Consider the following 23,663-nt stretch of genomic DNA (forward strand, 5'->3'; position numbering starts at 1 on the left):
GCAAGAGGAATGGCCATAACTGAAGGTTGCTGAAATGCAGAGAGGATTGGTGAATGATTTTGAGCTACATATAAGCAGAAATGATAAAGCATTCAGAAACTGAAAGCAGAGAAAGTTGGTCAATTGTAGGGCATGAAGAACATGCATATGGAGAGAGACTGAAAAAATGCAGAGGCTACTTCAGAGAAGCAGAAAGTTGCTCATGGGATACTGAGCAGCCTTTGAGCAGCTACGAATTCTGAACAAGGCCCAATTCTACTTTGAAGTTTGTCTTCCTGATGACATTTCCTATCTGTTTCCTGTGTGAACTCTGAATCTCTTCAATTTGTTTTCTCCTTTCAGTTGTTTGTTTTAATTGGAAGTAATTTATTAATTTCCCTTAATTTGCAATCAAAAGCATTCCTATCTAAATCTGGGGTAATACCAATTCCAATAGCTTGTTGTAAGGACTTAAAAGGAGATATAAATATGACACCCTACAAACTCAATAATTCTTTAAGGTAGTTTATTCTGTTTCAAAGAAATGAGATTAAATCAAAGAAGTTATTTCCCTATAATTAATTTAAAAAAATAGTTTAGGATTGAGATAACAGTAGAGTTTTCCAAAATTTCCAATTAGTATTCTCCAGTTTCTAGCATCCATTACAAATTGTGCCCAGAGGCCATGTGCTAATAGACAGAAACCATCATAAAGTGTGAATTTTGCACCACTTATTTGGTAGAGATTACTGTTGTCTAGCTACATCTGATTCTCCTCTACTTTCTGGATATAGTAAATATTTTATTTTAGAGACCCTTGCTCAATACCATATTATTAGTTCCAACCAATTTACACATCTTTTCTGAGCAAGGGTCATAGCTAGCCGTGACAAACAAGCAGCTCTCTTTATCTGTCACAAAGATTCCAAAAGGCACATGTGGGGATGATGAAGTCACAAGACGGAAAACTGCAGAAGTCTATAAAGTCATGTGTTAGAAGAAAATCATGCCATGAAAAAGAACTACCCTGGCAAGCTGCCCAAATTGCAGTAGAATTGTATAAGCAAGGAATACTTGTAAAGGCTAAACCCACTGTTGGGATTATGTTACACAGCACAAACCATCCTACTCAGCTGTGATAGTTTGCAATGTCCTAGGTGAAGTTGTACCTGTTTTTCCTTGTACTCTGATTTCTTCATGCATATACAAAGAGTTAGACTAGATTGACTCCAGTGGTCATATGTTCACTCCATGATTCTTCTCTGATGCCTGCCCTATTTATCTTGTATTCACTGAGAAGATGCTCTGAAAAGGAACAAGGGCCTTCCTAATACATTCTTATAAACAAAAGATGTTGATGTCAAACCTGACAGTTTCCAAAACAGATCTTGCTGTTTCTGAATTAAGCATTTGGAATGATGTCAATTTTAATTTTTAATTTGGATATGTGCAAGTTTGTATCCTTTTCAGTTGGAGATACTTGAATAGACTGTCCCCTCTTGTTTTGCCAGTATTTGAAAGCACAGTTGTGAGAATGCAGAGAACTGTAACTGACTGAACAAATTTGCTAGCTTTAATATGGCTCTTCTTAGCCTGTTTTTCTCCATCACCCAGTGTGAATCTTGCCTCTTGTGAGTCTTTGGCTAGGACTCTGGTTCTACTGGTAAACCTTGCCCAGAGATGCCTAAGACAGGCACTGCCTTGACTTACAGAAGCAGGCTTATATTAAAATGAACAAATTTGGTCTTGGTAAGGAAGGACCTACTAATTCCTTCTCACTCAATAGCACCTGATAATCCCAGAGACAGGTTAAAGAACAAAATATCACCTTGGAAATCCAGTAACTCTCAGTTTAGAAAACAACAGTGGGATGGAGAGAATATCCAATGATCTGAATCCAGAACAATTTAAAGCTCCATTTTTGAATCTGTCACTACTTACCTGGGTGCCTTTTGGCAAGTTACTTAATTTCTCTAAACCTCAGCTCTCTCCTTTGAAAAATGGGTTAATAGCAACCTCTTCACGGTATAGCTGAGAAAGTAAAATAAGACAGCTTACACAAAGCACAAAGAATAATGCATGGTTCCATGTGCACATGTGTGCTCAATTGCTTCAGTCATGTCTGACTCTTTGCACCCCATGGACTATAGCCTGTCAGGCTTCTCTGTCCGTGGGATTCTCCAGGCAGAATACTGGAGTGGGTTGCCATACCCGCCTCCAGAGGATCTTCCTGACCCAGGGATCAAACCCACATCACCTGCATCTCCCACATTGGTAGGCAGATTCTTTACCCACAGAGCTATCTGGGAAGCCTGACATATCAATAACTACAAATGCTTGTTCTTTCATTTCTCTTACACAAGGAAGCTAAGGTAATACTATAGCTGGTACTTCACCAAAAGAAAGGCCTAGATAGAATTGTAGAGTGAGGATATCCTAAAGACTGTGAACATGGAGAGGAGCAGCCTGAAGGATATATTGCTCTGGATTAGCACTGCAGCATTTTTAACATGAATAATAATTAAAAATTCTTACATTGGCATGATGATATATACAGATACTTCTCAATTGCATTTTAAGGAGAGGAGAACTCAGGATCTGATTGATGGAAAGAATATCACCCCATTTTAAACACAGGCCTTGAGGAGTCTGGAAACTTTTTGATTATTTACCTGGTTAGTATCCTAACAAAAAGGAAAACCCAGGTTTAAAACAATGGGGTAAGTAGACCATGCCTACCATAAAGGCCTTCTTTTTTCTAGGAGCTGCATCATGTTGCCTAGAAGGTACATGGAGAATGAATGCACATCCAATGAGGAAGAAAATTAAACAACCAATTTCAGTCCTGTATGATATATGTCATACTGGAGATAAGAAATGTTTGTTAGTCAAACTCAGACAATGGGTGATTAAATCAGGGGTGGGCATGTTTTGTATGCGTGCTTGTGGCACACAGGTGGAAAATCAGCAAGTCTTCCTGGCAAAGATATCCCTTAGTTCTTTAGGCTAATTTTAATGTGAAGGCAGCTTCCCACACCATGTGGGTTGGGTTTCTGACCATCAAATCTGCAAGATCCACAAGACAACATTCTGTACTTCAAAGCTTAGAATTCCTTTGAACCTTCCAAGTTTTTTTCATTTTCAAGAGAACTTTTTAAAATTCAAGTTCCTGGCACATGTTTAATCTTATCAGCTGGCACCTTTGGGGGGATTATCGAGCCTCGCTGGAGGCCTGGAAGTAAGGAGTTAAGAAAAAGGTTTAAGGAAGGGAATGGTGCTATTTGAAGAGATGGGGCTTCCCTGGTGACTCAGATAGTAAATAATTTGCCTATGATGCAGGACACCCAAGTTTGATCCTTGGGTCAGGAATATTCCCTGGAGAAGGGATTGGCTATCCACTCCTCTATTCTTGCCTGGAGAATTCCATGGACAGAGGAGCCTGGTGGGCTGTAGTCCATGGAGTCGCAAAGAGTTGGACATGACTGACAGACTAACACCTTCACTTTCCAGTACCAAAAACAAGCTTCATTGACTTTTTTTTTGGACCAAGGCTAGACAAGGCTTCTGTCAGTCAATTCAGTGAAACTTTGGTTCCATTCAACCCTGCTGGTTCCAAAATATAAAGAGTCATCAGCTCAGAGTAAGGTGGCCCAGAGGATTGAAGCACATAATCTATTTTCCTATTAGATGGTGGTCATGGTTGAAGGCTTGTGGGGCAATGACTGTGTCCTATTGATCCTAGTTGAGAAGCGGGACCTGATCTCACCACTCCTCCCTCTCTGACCACACCATGCCTTTCTTTGACTGTTTTTTCATTTGTTCATTTCTCCATCTTTACCAAAGAGAAATTTACAAAGCCTCAGGAAGAGAGCTACAAGCACATTTACAGTAGGGATTAGTTAATGACTTAATATGTCATGTCCAAATAAATGAATTGCTGATGACTACATTTCTCACAGCAATAATGGTAGTTATTTGCATACTAGAATCAACAGACTTTAGCCCATAGATAATTCTCCCTCTGAATATTCATATAGAAGGATAGGCCAACAAAAGTGATGAATCTAGACAGTGTAAGGGGATCATGACCATAGAGCATGAGAAATACAGGATGTACTCTCTACATGTGTTGATACATGGCTCTACTTTCTACCAAGTCATATAAGTTGGAAAGCCAAGCTATCTTTAACTCCCCAATCACCCTCATTTGTCCATATTCAGACTTGTCCTAAGTCCTTCCAATTTTCATTTTGAATCTTTCTTGTATCCATTTCCCACTCCTTTCCATCCTCATAGCTTCTGTTTTACATCAAGCTCTGTCCTGCTCAAACTAGTAGGACGGTCTCCTATGTGATCTCCCTGTCTCCCATAACACCACCCTCCACCCTCCCACCCCTTTAGAGCCTTCCACACAGGTTCCAGGATTCAAAGGCCGCATCTAGTGATGCCACTGCCCTTTCAATAGTTCTATATCTTCAGTAGAAGAGAGTCTGAGCACCTCTCCATGACTTCTAAAGCCTTTGATGATAGGATGATAGGATGACGATGAAGATAGTAAAGGTGGTTAACCTTACCTGAGCATTACCATTTGCTCAGGTATCAGTGCAGTATACTGCACTAGATATTTTGATGTGTGTTACTTAACTTATCCTTTAATATATTCTGGGATATATATGATCAATCTTTTAAAAAAGAACAAACTACTTTCAAGGTTTGTTTGTTTGGCTAGTAAAGGTTGGAGAAGAGATTTTATCCAAAGTCAGTCATTCTCCAGAGTATGTGCTCATAACTACTATGTAACACTTTTTAACTTCTAAACCAACATGACAAATAAGAAGATAGTCTTTTTATCTTTTAGGGCATCGAGTGTATAATTAAATAAATGTGGTTTCAGAAAAATTCTATAGATTACAATTCATTCCCTAATAAATTGAAAGCTAAGCTAACCAGCCAAGTGGTTCAGAAGAGCCAAAAATTTCTTAAATCAATATTCAGGCCCCCAGGGCAATAAGCGTGAGGGAGTAGTTTGTGCTTTTTAATATTCAGTTCTTCAACTTTTTATAAGATTCACACTTTCATCTATTTTGGATGATATTTTCAACCCCTTCTTTGCAGGCCAAATGCATGTTTCTAAAAGTCAGTGGTAAATAAACATCTTAAGTTTGACCTGGTGGCACTGTCTTCCAATCAGCAGTTGTATTTCATTATTATCTCTACTTTTGTCTGTATGAAAATATTTGTTTCCTCAACTACAGGAAAATTCTACTTTGCTTTATTTTTGGCTCTGAGTTATTTTTAATTTCAGTTATAGACAAATGGAAAATGAGTATACTGAGACATTTTTGTTTCAGAAACAACAATGGAAATCATTATGCCTCTGAATGGCAATGCTTTGTACTGTATAGCCAAGACATGGAAACAACTTAAAAGTCTGTTGACAGAAGATGTGGTATATTTGTATATATAATGGAATATTACTCAGCCATTAAAAAGAATGAAATAATGTCATTTGCAGCAACATGGATGGACCTAGAGATTATCATATTAAGCAAAGAAAGTGAGAAAGAGAAAGACAAATACCCTGTAATATCAGTTATTTGTGGAATATAAAATATGACACAAATGAACATATCTATGAAACAGAAATAGACTCACAGATCTAGAGAACAGACCTGTGGTTGCCATGGCTGGGTGGGGGGGCGGGTAGGGATGGACTGGGAGTTTGGGATTAGCAGATGCAAGCTATTAGATATAAGATGGATAAAGAGCAAGGTCCTACTGAATCACACAGGAAGCTTACTAAATATCTTGTGGTAAACCAGAATGGAAAAGAATATATATATATATATATCTGAGTCACTTTACTGTGCAATGCAGCAGAAATGAACACAATTGTAAATCAAGTAAACTTCAATAAAATTTTTAAAAATAGTGATATTTTAGCCACAACTGGACACACTTTGGGTCTTCCTTGATGGCTCAGTGGTAAAGAATTCCCCTGTAATGAGGAGATAAGGGTTCGATCCCTGGGTTGGGGAGATCCTCTGGAGGAGAGCATGGCAACCCACTCCAGTATTCTTGCCTGCAGAATCCCATGGACAGAGGAAGCTGGTGGGATAAAGTCCAGGGGGTCGCAAAGAGTCAGACAACTGAAGTGATTGAGTATGCACGCACAGACACACTTTAGATGCAAGCAGATCACCTGTGTTTCAAATTATGAAAAGAAAAATTCAAGAGTATGCTCGTATTCCTGGAAATAGTTCATGCAAAAATGTGCTCAAAGAACAAAGTATGGTTAGTATTCTCTAATGTCATAAGCTCTGTAAATGGAAACCCTCTTTTTAGCATATAAAAATATAATTTGAATAATGTGTAGTCTAATTTTATGTGTGTTTTAGAAAGACATTATTTCTTATTGCAGAGTACATATGTGATGTTCTTGGCTGGAAAGCCAAGAGGAAGAGGAAGGGATTCAAGTGTGTGAACCCCCATATTCCCAGCATCATCCTTTTTATTTGCTCACTGACAGAAACTGTTTTTCATTCCTAATAGCAACAGTGAGCTTTTGGCCAGGTGCTTGCTTTGCTACAGAACTGGTAGGCAGGATCCTCTCTAGGGAAGACTGATTACACTGGAATCTTGGAAACAGGTGGATGGCTGGGATTGCTGGTAGAAACCAGCCTTCAAGGCCGGCAATATCAGCAAATAGAAGCTTAGCCTGCCTCTAGCGACAAGGTCTTCAGAGACTCTTCCTCTGAGCTGTGTTTGTAGCTGGGAACATCAATCTCCCTCCTGGCCAGGGGCTTGTTAAGATTCTGAATATCACTTTCAATTAAATTTCTCAAATGCTCATTTAGTTTCTATTTAATAAGGCTGGATTATATGTCATGTATGATCCAGCAGGTTGTTTTTAAAAGATAAAATTAAAAGGAGCTCTGGGATAAGTTAAGTGGCAAGCATGTTCCTATGCCAACATGGTGCCCGAACCACTGGCCACAGTTGGCTTTGCAAATGGACACGGGTCATTTTTTGAAGTATTTTTCCTAATGGAGAATTTCAATCAAATATTCACTATTAGGGAAACCAGGACATTATTTCCTGATGGTTGCACAAATTCTATCAACTTTTTTAGTCCAAATTTTTCAGGGCTTCTGTAGTAGAGTCCTCCTTCAGGTAGGGGGCAGAAGTAGCTATAAGAAGGTACTGCAGATAGAATCTGTCAGACTCTGAACACCTGATTTTTTGAAGTGATAATGCTAATAAAAAATAATTGCAGTAAGAATTGCTATGTATCATCTACTATCTGTCTATCACTGTGGCCAGCACTTCAAGTAAAACACTCATCTATGCTTTCTTTCTTTCTTTCTTTTTTGATATTTCAAATTTTTAGGTGTACTTTGTTTGAATGAAGTACAGATGATTCACAATATTATATGTTTCAAGTATACAGCATAGTGATTCAATATTTTTATAAGTTATAATTCATCTAAGGTTATAATAAAATACCGGCTCTATTCCCTTTGCTGTACAGTATATTCCTGTAGCTTATTTATTTTAGATAGAATAGTTTGCATAACTACCTTTGTTTTTCACCTACTCTCTTCATTGTTACCACTGGTAACAGTTAGTCTGGTTTCTATATCTGAATATGTATTATATTTATTCATTTGTTTTATTTTTTAGATTCCACATATAAATGATAACATGCAGAATTTTTTTGCTCTTTTTGACTTATTTTCATAAGTATGATAACTTCTAGGTCCATTCATGTTGTTACAAATGGCAGAATTTCACATTTTTTACAGCTGAGTAATATTCCATTGTATGTACGTGTACATGTGTATATATACTCTTTCTTTATCCATTTGTCATAGAAATGCAAATCAGAACCACAATGAGACACCTCACACTTATCAAAATGGTTATCATCAAAAGTCAACAAATAATAAATGATGGCAAAGATATAGAGAAAAGAGACTATTTGTATAGTCTTGTTAGAAATGTAAATTGATGCAGCCACTCTGGAATATGGTATGGGGGTTCTCCTCAATAAACTAAAAATATAACTATCATATGATTTAACAATTTCACTCCTGGGCATCCAAAGAAAACAAAATCCCTAATTTCAAAAGATTAAAACCCTCATTTAATCATCAAGCCAATGCTAAGAGGAAAGTCTAACATCCAGTTTCTGATGGTGAAACTGAGACATGGAGTTTAGTTTGCCCATCACCAAAGAACTAGTTTGTGCTAATAGAGAAGTGTCAGTTATGTAAGTCCCTCTTGATCTTCAGTCTCCTCATTTCCCTCTTCTCCACTCTCTTCTTAAAAGTCTGATACCACAATGCGGAGCAGGCTTAGCCCTCAGTGGTTTCTTGATAGACTTAGTGGCTAACAGGAAACCAACATAGAGGAGTGGTGAGTTAGGAGGCAGATGGGAAGGAAGATCAGGGTCCCTTGATCCCACTGGAAGATTCATGAGGAGAAGAAGCAGGACCTCAGAACTTTCGCTTCAAGGATGTGTGTTTATATTGTACCTATAGTCCTAACCCTGGACAGTGGAAAAGTTTTGAAAGCTCCAGGGCTTTTGAATCAAAACCTAGTCTGATCCCCACCGATGCCTTTTTTAAGTTAGTGAACCCAGGCATATGTGTGTGTGCTTTGCCATGTCTGACTCTTTGCAACCCCATGGACTGTAGCCCACCAGGTTCCTCTGTCCATGGAATTTTTCAGGCAAGAATACTGGAGTGGGTTGCCATTTCCTCCTCCAGGAGATCTTCCCAACCCAGGGATCAAACCCTCGCCTCCTATGTCCCCTGCATTGCAGGTGGATTCTTTATCTGCTGAGCCAGCAAGGAAGCCCAGGAGAGCTACTTTGTCCTGGCCCTCAGCTATTTCTAAGACATGGCTTTTCTCCCACCTGGTTAGGACATCTTGACACTTGGTCACAGGTATGGGCATATAAGCCAGGCTTGGTCAGTCATCGTGTCCCATTATCTTTCACCAAAAATGGTCCAGAGATGGCCTTTGCAATCTTGTCCTCTAGGCCTTTCTAAAGAAGTGGGCTGTGTTTTAAGGCTCTCTATCTCTAAATGTGCATTACCTTGGGTTAGCATTTGACCTTTCTACATGTGGTTAAAATCATGGCATTGGATTGGATTAGGTTTTCTTTACTTCCAACAGCTCTAACAGTCTATTACTCTATCTGAAGGAAAATACACTCCCAGTTTTTATCCAGTACAGTTGGGGTCTATAAAATATCAGACATGAGAGGAGGCATTTGAGGCCACAGTCTCTCTTAGGTGGCTATGAATAGCTAAAAAAAAGGATTTAAAAAAAATAAGTTTTACAGAAAGACTTTGTGTGCTGGATTTTGGAGTTCTTTTTTGAAATAGTTTTTGGAAATCAACGCACTTACAAGAAATTTTGTAATCTTCAGTATTTTCCTTTGGCATGTGATTCCATACCCATCAAGGGAGGGGAGTTTCAGTGGGATATAGTTTATAAAATATGGAGGGGCTGTAATTACAGCACAAAGGTTTTGCATAGAAATGTGCTAACAGGAAACAAAAGAGGCATTTGAAATAAGAACCCAAGGGAGGAAAAGAATTCATGAAGAAAATAATGCTGAAATAAACACTTGCTGAGTATAGAATTCCTTCAAAGAGCAAAACTTTTTAATGTATGTTTTCAACTGAAAATCAGAAGGTGGCAGCACTGCTTACTGAATAGACTCAGATGGCAGATCTAAGGAAACTCAGAGTGAGAATAATCCATTTTATAGTTTATAAGCAGTAGCTAGCACTTTGTTGCTAAAATGAAATGATGATTAGTAAAATGAACCCCTGAAAACTCCAAGCATCTTTGGGGGTTTGAAACAGTGACCCAATATTCACCTCCAAGGATACAGTGAAATCAGAAGCTTAAGAGAACAAAGAAGGAGGCTCTGGATGGTTTTGGCCTTTGATTAAATTTCTTTCCATCAGAAATAAAAAATAAATGTGCAAAATATGGCCCCAGACCTGCAGCATCAAGATCACCTGCTGATTTATAAGAAATGTTATTTTTCCATCCCTGCTTCAGGTCTACTGACTAGAAGTTCTAGGTGTAGGCTCCAGAAATCTGGGTTTTCTAAGCCTTCTAGGTGATTCTGGGGCACAGTCAACTTTGTAAAATGAAAGTATAGGTGTTCAGACTACTGTTATTAGTTGTAATTCAAAATATGGAGCAAGTCTTCAAACAACACCTTGTAAGATTTACAAATTATGTGGTCTTATGTAGCTTTAAGCCATATATAACTTGAATGGTGACTCAGATGGTAAAGAATCCACCTGCAATACAGGAAATGCCGGTTTGAGCCCTGGGTCAGGAAGATCCCTCGGAGAAGGGAACGGCAACCCACTCCAGTATTCTTGCCTGGAGAATCCCATGGACAGAGGAGCCTCGTGGGCTACAGTCCATGGGATCGCAAAGAATCAGACATGACTGAGTGACTAACACTTTCTCTTTTCACAAGTTTGAATAATAAGGTTGGGCAAAAAAAGGGTAAACTGAAAGAAAGTAATCCCATAAAAATGAACTTGAACAATCAGTGAGAAATTTGGAAAGAAATGACGTTTTTCCCTTACATTATTTGAATTTTTGCCTACTTGCCAATAGCAATGGAAATCTTCAGAAAACTATGTTTAAGGTAATTTTCTCTATCAAAAATGCATGCAACTTATTCCTCGATACAATGAGAAAGAAAATTTTGAAAATGATGTTTCATTGTTCTCAGAGAGAACAAATGCATAACAAAAATGTAATGCAAGCTGACCATCCAAAAAAATAAAAAAGAAACAAAGCTGGTGGTAAAAAGTCAGTTACACTTAAAAAGCATGCAGACTCTGAGAAGTAACTTCTGCCTTTTTAATAGGCATCGGCTAAAATATAGTTCAGAGAAATTCATTACTGTTTTATTAACTAATTGTGTGGTTTTTACAATGGATGGTGGATAATGGGAACATTATGCCATTAGATATAATAACACAACCACAGAGAAGGCCACAGACAAAATACCCAAAGCTGTGGCTGGCCACCTCAGGGGGCCTCAACGAGGGATAGTCTTCTGGTGTGGCCACAGATTTCCAAAGTTCCATCTTAACTTGGCAAATCCACGAAGTCCATGGTGTCCAGACCTCATCAGCCCCTCAGAGACGGTCTCTTTGTAACCAAATCCACTGGAGACTCACATCCGTATTACCTACTATGTCTTTTTTTTTCCCCCCAGTTTGTTACGTGCAACAGAAGTAAAAAACCATTCAGAGACTCTGTTAGGTGGTCTTCTTGGTGGGTCCCCATGGAAAGTCAACTTAAAATTAGAAATGTGCTTGGTGAACACAATATCAGATCAGAAATCAGCTGGGAATTTTATTATTCAAATGACCTCAGCTTCACGGTGAAGATAGATTGTCCGACAAATCTGCTCTTTGGGTTTTTGAGTTGTAACATTATTATGTCTGAGCAGAAACTGTTCTGCTTCTCTGATTGGTGTTTTCCATATTCTTATGCTAAATTTCTCCCCTCAGTCAACACTTTCTTTTTTGAGGTATCTTAATATCATTTTTTAGAATTTAGTTAGGGCAGTCAAGTTTCCAAGAATATCTTCATCTATTTATGTATTTTCTTATATAATTTTCAGGAGTACTGTATTACAGTTTTATATCTATGTACACTACAACTAATCACCACTGCACTTCTACAAGTTACCATCCATTACCATACAGATGACCTCCTTCATCCTTTTCACCCACCCCCCAACTTCCTTCTCCTCCAGTAACCACTGGTCTGACCTCTGTATCTGTGACTTTGTTTTTGTTTTATTGTCTATCTATGTATATGTATAATCTATGTATAATCTACCATATAGATTCCACATATGAGTGAAATCTTGAAGTATTTGTCATCTTGTCCTTTGTCTGTTTTGTCACTTATTAACATAACTATGGGATTCCTTGGTTGCTCAGTGGTTAAGAATCTGCCTGCCAGTGCAGGAAATGCTGGTTCGATCCCTGGGCCAGTAAGATCCCCTGCAGAAGGAAATGGCATCCCACTCCAGTATCCTTGCCGGGGAAATCCCATGGACCGAGGAGCCTGGAGGGCTACAGTCCTTGGGGTTGCAAAAGGATTGGACACGACTTAATGACTAAACAACAACAACGATCAGCGCTATAGTGCTACTTCTCCTAAGAATAGCTGTCATGGTTAAACGTTCTTCAGTACCAGAATCTTGGGATGCCAGAGTACTTGGTCCTAGAGCTCCTGAAATTCACATTCCAACTGAGAAAGCAGTGAGTGTAACTGACGACCACAATTCAGTGTGCGGACATGCAGTGAGGAGACAGAGTGGGCCACGGTACCTAAGAGGGACAGCTGAACTTTTTAAAAACTAATTAATTAATTTGGCTGCATCAGGATGTTCATTGTGTCACGCAGGATCCTTCGTTGCAGTGCCTGGGCCCTCTAGTTGTGGCATACAGGCTTCGGGATCTTAGTTCCCCCACCAGGGATCTAACCCACGTCCCTTCCATTGCAAGGTGGATTCTTAACCACTGGACCACCAAGGAAGTCCCAAGGGGCAGCTGATCTTAATACTGAGGTCAGGGAAGCCTCCCTCATGGAAGCAGTCTCTACACCGAGTCCTAGGTTAAGGGAATAGGAGAGACAAGGACAGGGTTTGAGGCAAAGTCAGTGGCAGATGTTCAACTTCAAAAGGAAGAAAGAACACAAAACATTCAAGAAATCATGTGAATTAATATGGCTCCTGCACAAGATAGAGAGGCTAGGGAGAGTGAAATGGGGAATGATCATGTTAGAGGTTTAAGCTGGAGCCAGATCAAGAAGAATTTTGTTTACACTATCAAAATTCATTATTTACATTTATGATGAGTGAATTAATGGTTTTAAGTAGAAGAGTGTCTCAATATAATCTGTATTTAGAAACCTCATCCTGGCTACAGGACATACTATGGATTGAAAAGAGGCAAAGCTTGAAAGAAAAGTGTCTTAACTTTTCTTGTGTTAGTTATTTTTCACTATAGTTCTAAATAATAACTAATAATAAGTTTCTATCTGCCAAGCATTTTACAGCAATTCTATTTAATCTTCATAATAATGCTTTAAGGTAGATTAGATCAGTATTGCCCTAATTACTCTTAAGAAGTTGAAGTAACTTGCCCAGGACTGCACAGGTGGTTAAGTATTGCCATCAGAACACGAACTCAGTTTGGACTCTTACCTGCTGGACCGCTGCCTCCACCCTAGAGGAGAGAATGGCAGCTGGAAAGCAGATAAGGCCACACATTTGAGAGCCATGAAAATACTAGGAAGGGCGGGTATCGGTGATTGCTTGAAGGTAGAAGATAGGAGGTGGGGTGGGGTAAGGGAGACAGTATTAAGAAGCATTAAGGTTGACTCAGGGTCACTAAAAGTTTTGCTCCCAACTTCAGTTGGACCTTCTTCAGTTGGACAATCTTTTCATTGTTTTCTGACCACACCTCTTCTGCATCAGAACAACTTCTGAACCGTCTCAAACCTTCTCCATTCTTCAAACTTTTAGCTGTTCCATCTCACCTCATTCTCTGTGGTTGTTTACATTTCCTACTTGTTTCTTGGATCTTTGGCTGAGACTGGGGATAATGTCTTTTTTTTGTCAGGTCCAAATTAATTAACTGGTTCTTTATCAAAACATTCAGAACATAATAAGAAGAGATGGAAGTCAGTGAAAAATAAGAACTCTTTATTCCCTACTAGTAAGCATATCAAATAAAAGCACCTATTTCTAGCCATGGGTTTTCAGCCTTTTGCCAGAGAGGTTTTGTTCTTTTGTTTCAAATATCTGAGCTGATAAGGCTTCCAGCCTCAGGAGGGATAGATAGACAGGGGAAAAACAAGTGCATCCACAGTAGAACCTTGCAGATATGATGTGGTCACTTCTTTTTTCCAGAAATTGCAAGAGGCTGTTTGAGCTTCTCCTTATATATTTTAGGTAATTGACAGTAATGACATCTGGTAATAACTTTTATTTTCTCTTTTAAGGCCAGAAGGGCTAGCTTTTATTCTTTTCCCAACAGAATTGCTATAGAATAGCAAACATCATCATTCCAGAGAAAGATCTGGGTGCTTCCAATTCCTTTCACAGGCAGAACTTTTGTAAATTATTAAATACATAGATAAAGTGGACAAAGCCTTGTGGTACCACACTTTAGGAATATTAGTTGATTTAGCCAACCTCTTCTCAGATGCAGGAAGAATTATCATAGGAAAATGCCTAAGAAGGTCTTCGAAAATATTTGACCTTCCACTTTTTGCTATTATGTGGAACAGATGGAAATACTAATCTTTGGGGCAGGGCACATGCATTGCTTTGCTAGAGCTGTCATAATATCATAACGAAATGTCATAGACTGTGTGGCTTAAACAACAGGAATATATGTTCTCAATTTGTGGAGGATGGATGTCCAAGATCAATGTCAGCTGGTATGGTTTCTTCTGTGGCCACTCTCCTTGGCCTGTAGATGGCTGTCTTCTCCTCTTGTCCTCACATGGTCTCTTTGTGAATTCCCATCTCTGGTACCTCTGCGTCTTCTCAGTCTTCTCATAAAGACACCAGTCAGATTGGATTAGGACCCACCCTAAGAGTCTCATTTTAACTTAAGTGAAAGTGAAGTCACTCAGTCGTGTCTGACTCTTTGTAACCACATGGAACTGTAGCGTACCAGGCTTCTCCATCCGTGGGATTTTCCAAGCAAGAGTACTAGAGTGGATTGCCATTTCCTTCTCCAGGGGATCTCCCCAACCCAGGGATCAAACCCGAGTCTCCCACATTGCAGGCAGACACTTTACCATCTGAGCCAACAGGGAAGCCCCATTTTAACTTAATTACCCCTTTAATGGCACTATCTCCAAGTGGTCACATTCTGAGGTACTAGAGGTTAAGGTTTCAACATACAGATTTTGAAAAGACACAATTCAGTCCATAAAAACCCATCATTGTATTTCTTTCTATTGTTATCCCCCAAACAAGGAATCCCTGATGGCTCAGTGGTAAAGAATCTGCCTACAATATGAGACCACCTGCAATTCAGGAGACACAGGTTTGATCCTTGGGTCAGAAAGAGCCTCTGGAGAAGGAAATGGCAAACCACTCCATATTCTTGCCTGGGAAATCCCATGGACAGAGGAGCCTGGTGGGCTACGGTCCCTGGGTCACAAGATTTGGACACGACTTAGCGACTGAACCACCACCACCATCTAAAAACACCATGAAAAGAAAAAGAAAGAATCCAGGAAAAAATAGATAGATAGATAGATAGACAGACAGAGCTATTACAGTAATGACATTCAGTTTGATCACATTTCCAAGCTTGGAGTCCAGGGAGTTTTTAGTGCTCTCAAAAGGCAGGGGTGAATTTTCTTCTGGGCTAGCCCTATTTTGGAATCCTTAGAATAAGCAAGGATCCACAAGTTTCAAGAAGCCAAAATATGCAAAATTCTTTCGACTTTCACTTTCTTCATTCTCTATTCTAAGAGATAATAAACATACTGATTATCATCGATGTGGGTTGCATCCCTCTGCTTATGAGGGGTTTTATTATTATTATTATTAATGTTCAATCAAATCAGCTTTTCATGAGGGTTACAGAAGATTTTGCTTATAAATAGACATCATCATCATCAAAAAGAAAAATATCCTGGCTGTTTCATAATCTTTCATGATGCCTTCCAAGACGAACTCTACAGACACGTGAGTTGCCAAATAAAAAAAATCTGAATTTCTGAGAAAGCACACAAATCTTGCTCAAAAGCTCCAGTTTGTTAATTATTTATTCATAAGAGAGATAAGAAATCTTTAACTGAGAGTTTATTAGCGTTTGTTAGGACTCTCAGGTGGTTCAAGGATACAGAATCCACCTGCCAATGCAGGAACTGCAGGAAATGTGGGTTTGATCCCTGGGTTGGCAAGATTCCCTGAAGGAGGATATGGCAACCCATTCCGTTATTCTTGCCTGGATAATCCTATGGACGGAGGAGCCTGGTGAGCTACAGTTCATGAGGTTGCAAAGAGTTGGATTGAAGTGACTGAGCACCATACATGCAGGACTTTAAAAGGGAATTTTGTCAATGTTTACCCCACATGTATAACTACCTCCCAAAACATTTCTAGTTCTGCCTATATAGTTCTTTCTCCACTACAAGTGTGGAAGTAACCTCATAGGTCCTTCTCAAGCTTTTTTCAACTAGTCCCCCAACTCCACTGTCTTCTACTTCCTCTAGGATTTTGCATTTTCAACTATCTCCTCTCTAAGTAGCATCACATACATCACTCCACTTGTTTCCTCTTCCTACCTGAAGCAAGTTTGTGCCTTTTCCAAATTACATAATGCAGTAAGTCTATCTACATGTCTGGCTAAATTTTGAATATTTCAAGTGCAAACTATATTTTCCTGTGTCTCCACTGCCTAGCATGGTCTTTTATACCTGATGCATGAAAGAATGAACAAATGAATGAGTGAATGAATGAATGAACATTTTATGGGGCAAAACATCCAGGCAAAAGTTGAACATGTTTTAATGATGCCAATTAATTGGTTACTGTTAATATTTAGAAAAATAAAATGAATTTTAATGTCTGATCTCCTGAAGGACAAAGTCTTTAACACCAAAGAAATTTGTAGTTAATTACATTGATAATGAATTTCTCAGAAACAGCCAAGATGATAATTTGAGTCAAGCTTACTCTCCCCTTCATTTTACCTGGGCAGAATTGGGGACTTAACTGATTTGCAAAGAGCATTCAATTTTTCTCTTGCTTTTGGCTAACATGATGTTACTACATGGTGCAAACTGAGAAAATAAAGCCTAAACATCTTAATGTAGTTTATATATATTTCTGTTCAGCTAGATTCATGTCATAGTTTAGAAACAGTCTGGTTTTGAGAGACTCCTCCAGAATTTTCAGGATTATATTTAACAATATCCAAGTAGATGAAGGACTTCTTTTGGTGGCTCAGATGGTAAAGAATCCACCTGCAATGCAGGAGACCCAGGTTCAGTCCTTGGATTGGGAAGATCCCTTGGAGAAGGGAATGGCTACCCATTTCAATACTCTTGTCTGGAGAATTCCATGGACAGAGTAGCCTGGTAGGCTGCAGTCCATTGGGTCACAAAGAGTCGGACACAACTGAGTGACTTTCACACTCACAATTTTAGGCTGGATGACTATCTATTGAGTCAATCTTTCAATCATGAAGTGTTTGCTGAGCTCTCACTAAATGCATAGTTATTATGTTAAGTATTACAAAGAACATGGAAATGTGTATGAACGTACCTTTCCTAATTGTTTCCATCTTCATTGATTAACAAGAGCAAGAAATGTGAATTAAATTGGAAATAGTAGGAAACAAAATGGTTATGGTCTTTAGGAATTGTTGCAGACTGAAAAAAATGAAGCAAGAGTATTATTTTCTGCTCAAGTGGAGTCTAGGACAGGTGTTTAGAATATGCTAAATGTTAGTTGTTCCCTGCTTATCTAACTCAGCTCATGGCATTTACTCAGACAAGTCTCCACAGAGCAGGGAGAATTCATAAGAACTTGTCCTCACCTAACCTAGATGGAAAGACTTGAGCTGTGATCTCAACTTAGGTCTGACTGAAGAATATGTATAGGCGTCTCCTCCATCAGTCTGGTCCCAGAAGACATCTTTCAGTTTAGTACATGTCTTTAAGGAAGGATGCAGTGGTCTGTGAAAATGCTAACATTTCTGCAGTCGAGAGAAATCCGCCTGACAGATAAACATCCCTCCAGCCTTTCTCGATCCCTATTTGTAAAGGAAACTTGATGGAAAAGGAAATCTGTAAGACTTCAAGGAGAAACAGTGGAGAGATAGAATCAATAGAAGTCATCCCTATTCCCATCTCAGGAAATCTGAGATCAGTGTTCTTATTTCAGCAGGCTGGCATCCAAGAAACTCACATGGTTACTGGCAATTACTGAATCCCCAAAGGACAGCATGGGGCAGTGTGAAAGGCTTGAGACAAGGAATCAGGTGACATGGGTTCTGCTCTCAGCTCTGTCAAGGACTAGCTTTGTGACCTTGGGCAAGACACTTAAGCCTGTGTCCTTAGCTATATGACACAGATTATTTATTCAGCTGGAAAAGTTTTTGTGAGAATAGAATGACATAAAATATATAAAAGCACTCAACATAGTACTTGGCACATAATAAAAATGAAAACAGCAATCTTATCTGAAGACTTTTTCTCATGTGTGAGAAGCTGCCTGCCTGGATGGTTGTAAGAAGGCTGGGAAGGCCATTACCCACTGCTTTCACTGTCACTGCTATCCTACATCCTAAAACACATAGCTTCTCAGCTGATTGCTGAATGTTTAAATAAGAGTTGTTGCTGTTTAGTCCCTATGTCATGCCTGACCCTTTGTGACCCCATGGACTGTAGCCTGCCAGGCTCCTCTGTCCATGGAATTCTCCAGGCAAGAATACAGGAGTGGGTGGCCATTCCATTCTCCAGGGGATCGCCCCCACCCAGAGATCAAACCCAAGTCTCCTGCTTTGACAGGTGGATTCTCTGCCACTGAGACACCAGGGAAGCTTCAATAAAGGACAAAGTATTTCACCTCTAGTGGAAAAAAAATAGAAGACTGGAAAGAGTATGGTTATACAGCACAGGTTTTAAAGGGAAACTTGAGCAAATGACCTGTGCTAGAATCCCTGTTCAATTACTACCTAGTTGTGCAGAATTAGGGGTGAGTTTTTTTTTTTTTTTTTAATTCATTTGGCTGAGCCCTGACTTAGTTAGAGCAGGTGGGATTCTTAGTTTCAGCATTCAGACTTATATTGCAGTGTGTGGGATCCAGTTCCCTGACCAGGGGTTGAATCCATGTCCCCTGCACTGGGAACAGGGAGTCTTATCCACCAGACCACCAGGGAAGCCCCAAGTTCACTTTTTTCCACCTTCAGTTTCCTTATCCATAAAATGAAGAGGGTAGAAATGTTGGGTAGAACATCTGAGATGGACTAAGATGGATAAGAAAAAGGATGGGTAGCTGCCCATTGACCCCTTTTGTGGCTGCTATGCCCGTGAACCACACTGTCACAATGTCTGATGGGGAGGCATGGACTCATTAACGCTTGTGTTAATTGCCTGGAATCGCTCCACTAGTCCTTTTTCCCTTCTCTTCAAGTCTGGTCTTTCTTCCACATGTGTAAGATGCTCAGAAACCCAAGCGCTCACCCCTGAAGCCTTCAGCTATTCCAACACAAGACAGATCTCCCACATTTATCTTATCCTTACAAATACAGTCTCCTCTCCAACTCACCCCCTGTTTAGTTTCCCTGTTTCCTAATCTGAGGTTTTCAGGATCTCACTGTGTCAGCATGATTAAAATATCAAAGTAACTTATTCTTTTGTTGGCATCTGATAAACAGTTGTCATGCTCTAAAAATTTTGTGTATGTTAGGAAAATGAACATTCATCAAAATAAAGGCATTGTCATAGGGGAAATTCTTTGACAGATTTGGGTGTAAGAGTCTCTTCCCTAACAATCCTTTCATTCCCTTTTCCACCAGTTCATAAATCCTTTCAGGAATAAGAGAAGTCATTATTTATCCAAGCGGCACAAATGATTAATTGTATGAATAACAATTGAAAGTCAAGGTAAATCTCTGTTCTTAAAATGACAACATAGTAGACCTCTACCCGTTTTACCTGCCAGGTATTCATTTACCTTCTTCTAGTGAAAATACTTAGGCTTCACTGGTGGCTCTGCAGTAAAGAATATACCTACAAATGTAGAAGATGTGGATTCAATCCTTAGGTCAGGAAGATCCCCCGAAGAAGGAAATGGCAAGCCACTCCAGTATTCTTGCCTGGAAAACCCCAGGAACAGAGGAGCCTGGCAGGCTACATCCATGGGGTTGCAAGTCAGACACAATTTAGTGACTAAACAACAGTGACAACATGGTGAAGAAACTTAAGTTGTCTTTTGGGGATCTTCTCCCATGCCTGTGGTCTTACTGAGACTGTCAAACTAGGGTCCTATATTCCCTGGATAAGGCATGGAAGGCGCTATCTCAGACTATCTCATCTCAAAATAATATATGTGTCTTAAGACAAAGTGGAATGAGGTTGTTTAATCATTGTGAAGGCTTGGATGTACATCTCTTCTTGATGCCCAGATATTTAGCAATATCATGTTCCCATCCTTTCAATGTTTGCATTGTTCAACAGATCCTCTGATTCTGTGGGCTACCTTCTCCCCTCCAGTGAATTTATTTTTCACCCTTAAACTGGGATGCATTCCCATTGTTTACAACCAAAGAAGTTAAATGATAGATTTAAGCAAATTGCGGTATATGTTAGAAGGCATGATGTTAGAAACAGAGATAGACCATGTCAATGGGTTTGCCATACATTAACCAGATAATCATGATTGTGTGATCATTGCCCTAGAGCCAGACATCCTGGAATGTGAAGTCAGGTGGGCCTTAGGAAGCATCACTGTGAACAAAGCTAGTGGAGGTGATGGAATTCCAGTTGAGCTATTTCAAATCCTAAAAGATGATGCTGTGAAAGTGATGCACTCAATATGTCAGCAAATTTGGAAACCTCGGCAGTGGCCACAGGACTGAAAAAGGTCAGTTTTCATTCCAATCCCAAAGAAAGGCAATGTCAAAGAATGCTCAAATTACTACACAATTGCACTCATATCACATGCTAATAAAGTAATGCTCAAAATTCTCCAAGACAGGCTTCAGCAATACGTGAACCATGAACTTCCAAATGTTCAAGCTGGTTTTAGAAAAGGTAGAGGAACCAGAGATCAAATTGCCAACATCTGCTGGATCATCAAAAAAGCAAGAGAGTTCCAGAAAAACATCTATTTCTGCTTTATTGACTATGCCAAAGCCTTTGACTATGTGGATCACAACAAACTGTGGAAAATTCTTAAAGACATGGGAATATCAGACAATCTGACCTGCCTCTTGAGAAACCTGTATGCAGGTCAGGAAGCAACAGTTAAAACTGGACATGGAACAACAGACTGGTTCCAAATAGGAAAAGGAGTACGTCAAGGCTGTATACTGTCACCCTGATTATTTAACTTATATGCAGAGTGCATCATGAGAAACCCTGAGCTGGAAGAAACACAAGCTGGAATCAAGATTGCCAGGAGAAATACCAATAACCTCAGATATGCAGGTGACACCACCCTTACGGCAGAAAGTGAAGAAGAACTAAAGAGCCTCTTAATGAATGTGAAAGAGGAGAGTGAAAAGTTGGCTTAAAGCTCAACATTCAGAAAACTAAGATCATGGCATCCGGTCCCATCACTTCATGGCAAACAGAAGGGGAAACAGTGGTAACAGTGGCTGAGTTTATTTTTCTGGGCTCGAAAATCACTGCAGATGGTGACTGCAGCCATGAAATTAAAAGACGCTTACTCCTTGGAAGGAAAGTTATGGCCAACCTAGACAGTATATTAAAAAGCAGCAACATCACTTTGTCAGCAAAGGTCCATCTAGTCATGGCGATGGTTTTTCCAGTGGTCATGTATGGATGTGAGAGTTGGAATATAAAGAAAGCTGAGCGCTGAAGAATTGAACTGTGGTGCTTTTGAACTGTGGTGTTGGAGAAGATTCTTGAGAGTCCCTTGGACTGCCAGGAGATCCAATCAGCCCATCCTAAAGGAGATCAGTCCTGGGTGTTCATTGGAAGGACTGGTGTTGAAGCTGAAACTCCAAAATTTTGGCCACCTGATGTGAAGAGCTAACTCATTTGGAAAGACCCTGATGCTGGGAAAGATTGAGGGCAGGAGGAGAAGGGGACGACAGAGGATGAGATGGTTGGATGGCATCACCGACTCAATGGACATGGGTTTGGGTGGACTCCAGGAGTTGGTGATGGACAGGGAGGCCTGGCATGCTGCGGTTCACGGGGTGACAAAGAGTTGGACACGACTGAGCGACTGAACTGAACTGAACTAAATTAGAATCTGTATCAAAGGAGCAATCAAGTTTTTTTCCCAAACATTTGATCCTAAGTCAGATATTTAAACATAAGTTTCATTTCTTTCATGAGCTAGTTCTGCATATGACTTCATGACACTATGGAATCTGGTCATCTTCCATAATTCAAATTAAAAAAAGTTCAGAGTTTCAAATTTTTCAAAAAAAATTACTCAGAGTTCCAAATTAAAAGGTTAATTTGCCAAGGGATATCTGGATACCAAGTGTTTTATATAGTGGGACATTTTTATCATTACAATAATTCTATAAGGTGATCTCATCCTTATTTTTATGTTATGAAGAACTTGAAGTTCAAATAGGCAAGAATTATTGAGCTTATAAATAGAGGATTTGGATAGGAATCCAATTTTCTTAGATCATAAAGCCTGCACTTGCCTGTCTAACAGAAGCTACTTTCAGGCATCTGTGGCCTTTGTCACCTGATCCTAGCAGAAGAGAGGAGTATCTGTGGTTATCAGAAGAAATAACGGTAATCTGAGTCCTTTTCCATAATTATTTTTGCAGTCCAAGGTGACTTCTGGGCAGTAGCAAAGGCCAGGAGAAAAAATGGAGGTAAAGAGCAGGATTGGCATTAAAGGCTGTAAGAAATAGTGTCAAGGGGAAAGGTCTTGACTAGGGTGTCTTGCTTAAAATTTCTGAAGGACAGTCCAGCCTGTTCCTCACATTGGCCTCTGAGATCAGGAAAAAGTAGGTAGAGATGTCTGAACCTTTTTTTTTTAATGTGTCTAATTGTATAAAACATGTATAAAGAGTTTGTTGAAGTCACAATTCCCAATACCTGTGAATGAGACCTTATTGGAAAATAGAGTCTTTGCAGGTGCAATCAAGTTCACTTTAATTATGATGTATCTGAATCCAACATGACTCGTTTCCTCACGGAAAGAGGAGAACACCAGGGTAAGAGAGAGACACATGGGGAGGTGTTCACGTGAAGACGGAGGCAGAGATGGGAGTTACGCTGCCACAAGCCAAGGAGACCAGAAAGAGGAAGAGACAAGGAATGACCCACTCCTAGAGGCCTGAGAAGAGGCTGGCCCTGCAGACACCTTGATTTTGGACACCTCTCCTCCAGAATCATGAGAGAATAAATTTCTGTTGTTTTAAGCCACCTGGTCTGTACTCCTTTGTTATAGCAGCCTTAGGAAACCGATACACTCCTTGTTAGCATTCCTTTCTCACCCGTTATTAATTCTGTACCCCTCTCTCTGCCTACTGAAGTATTAAAGAGTCTGACATATAAGCAGCCAAGGACAAAGGGAAAGGAAGGAAAAAGAGATCTAGCCACCCCCAAGGGGTAAGTTTCTTTTGGCTCTTGAACTAATATCTGGAACCCGACTTAGTCCATCCAATGACACACAAATCAAGATAAACATGCTACTTCTTCGAGCTGATATTTAAAAAAAAAAAACTTGCTCTTGTGGTGTCTGTGCCAAAGTATGATGCATCAAAAATGGATGAGCTAATATTGCCTAAAACCTCAGCACATTTGATTTTAGAAACATGGCCAAACCCAACCAATGTTTATAGAGGGTTTCTAGGATACTTACTAGTGATTCCCTAGCCCTCTTCAGGAAAAGAGCAACTAGATGTTGTGGGTCT

Source organism: Dama dama, chromosome 33 (assembly GCF_033118175.1).
Source record: "Dama dama isolate Ldn47 chromosome 33, ASM3311817v1, whole genome shotgun sequence".
Lineage (NCBI taxonomy): Eukaryota > Metazoa > Chordata > Mammalia > Artiodactyla > Cervidae > Dama > Dama dama.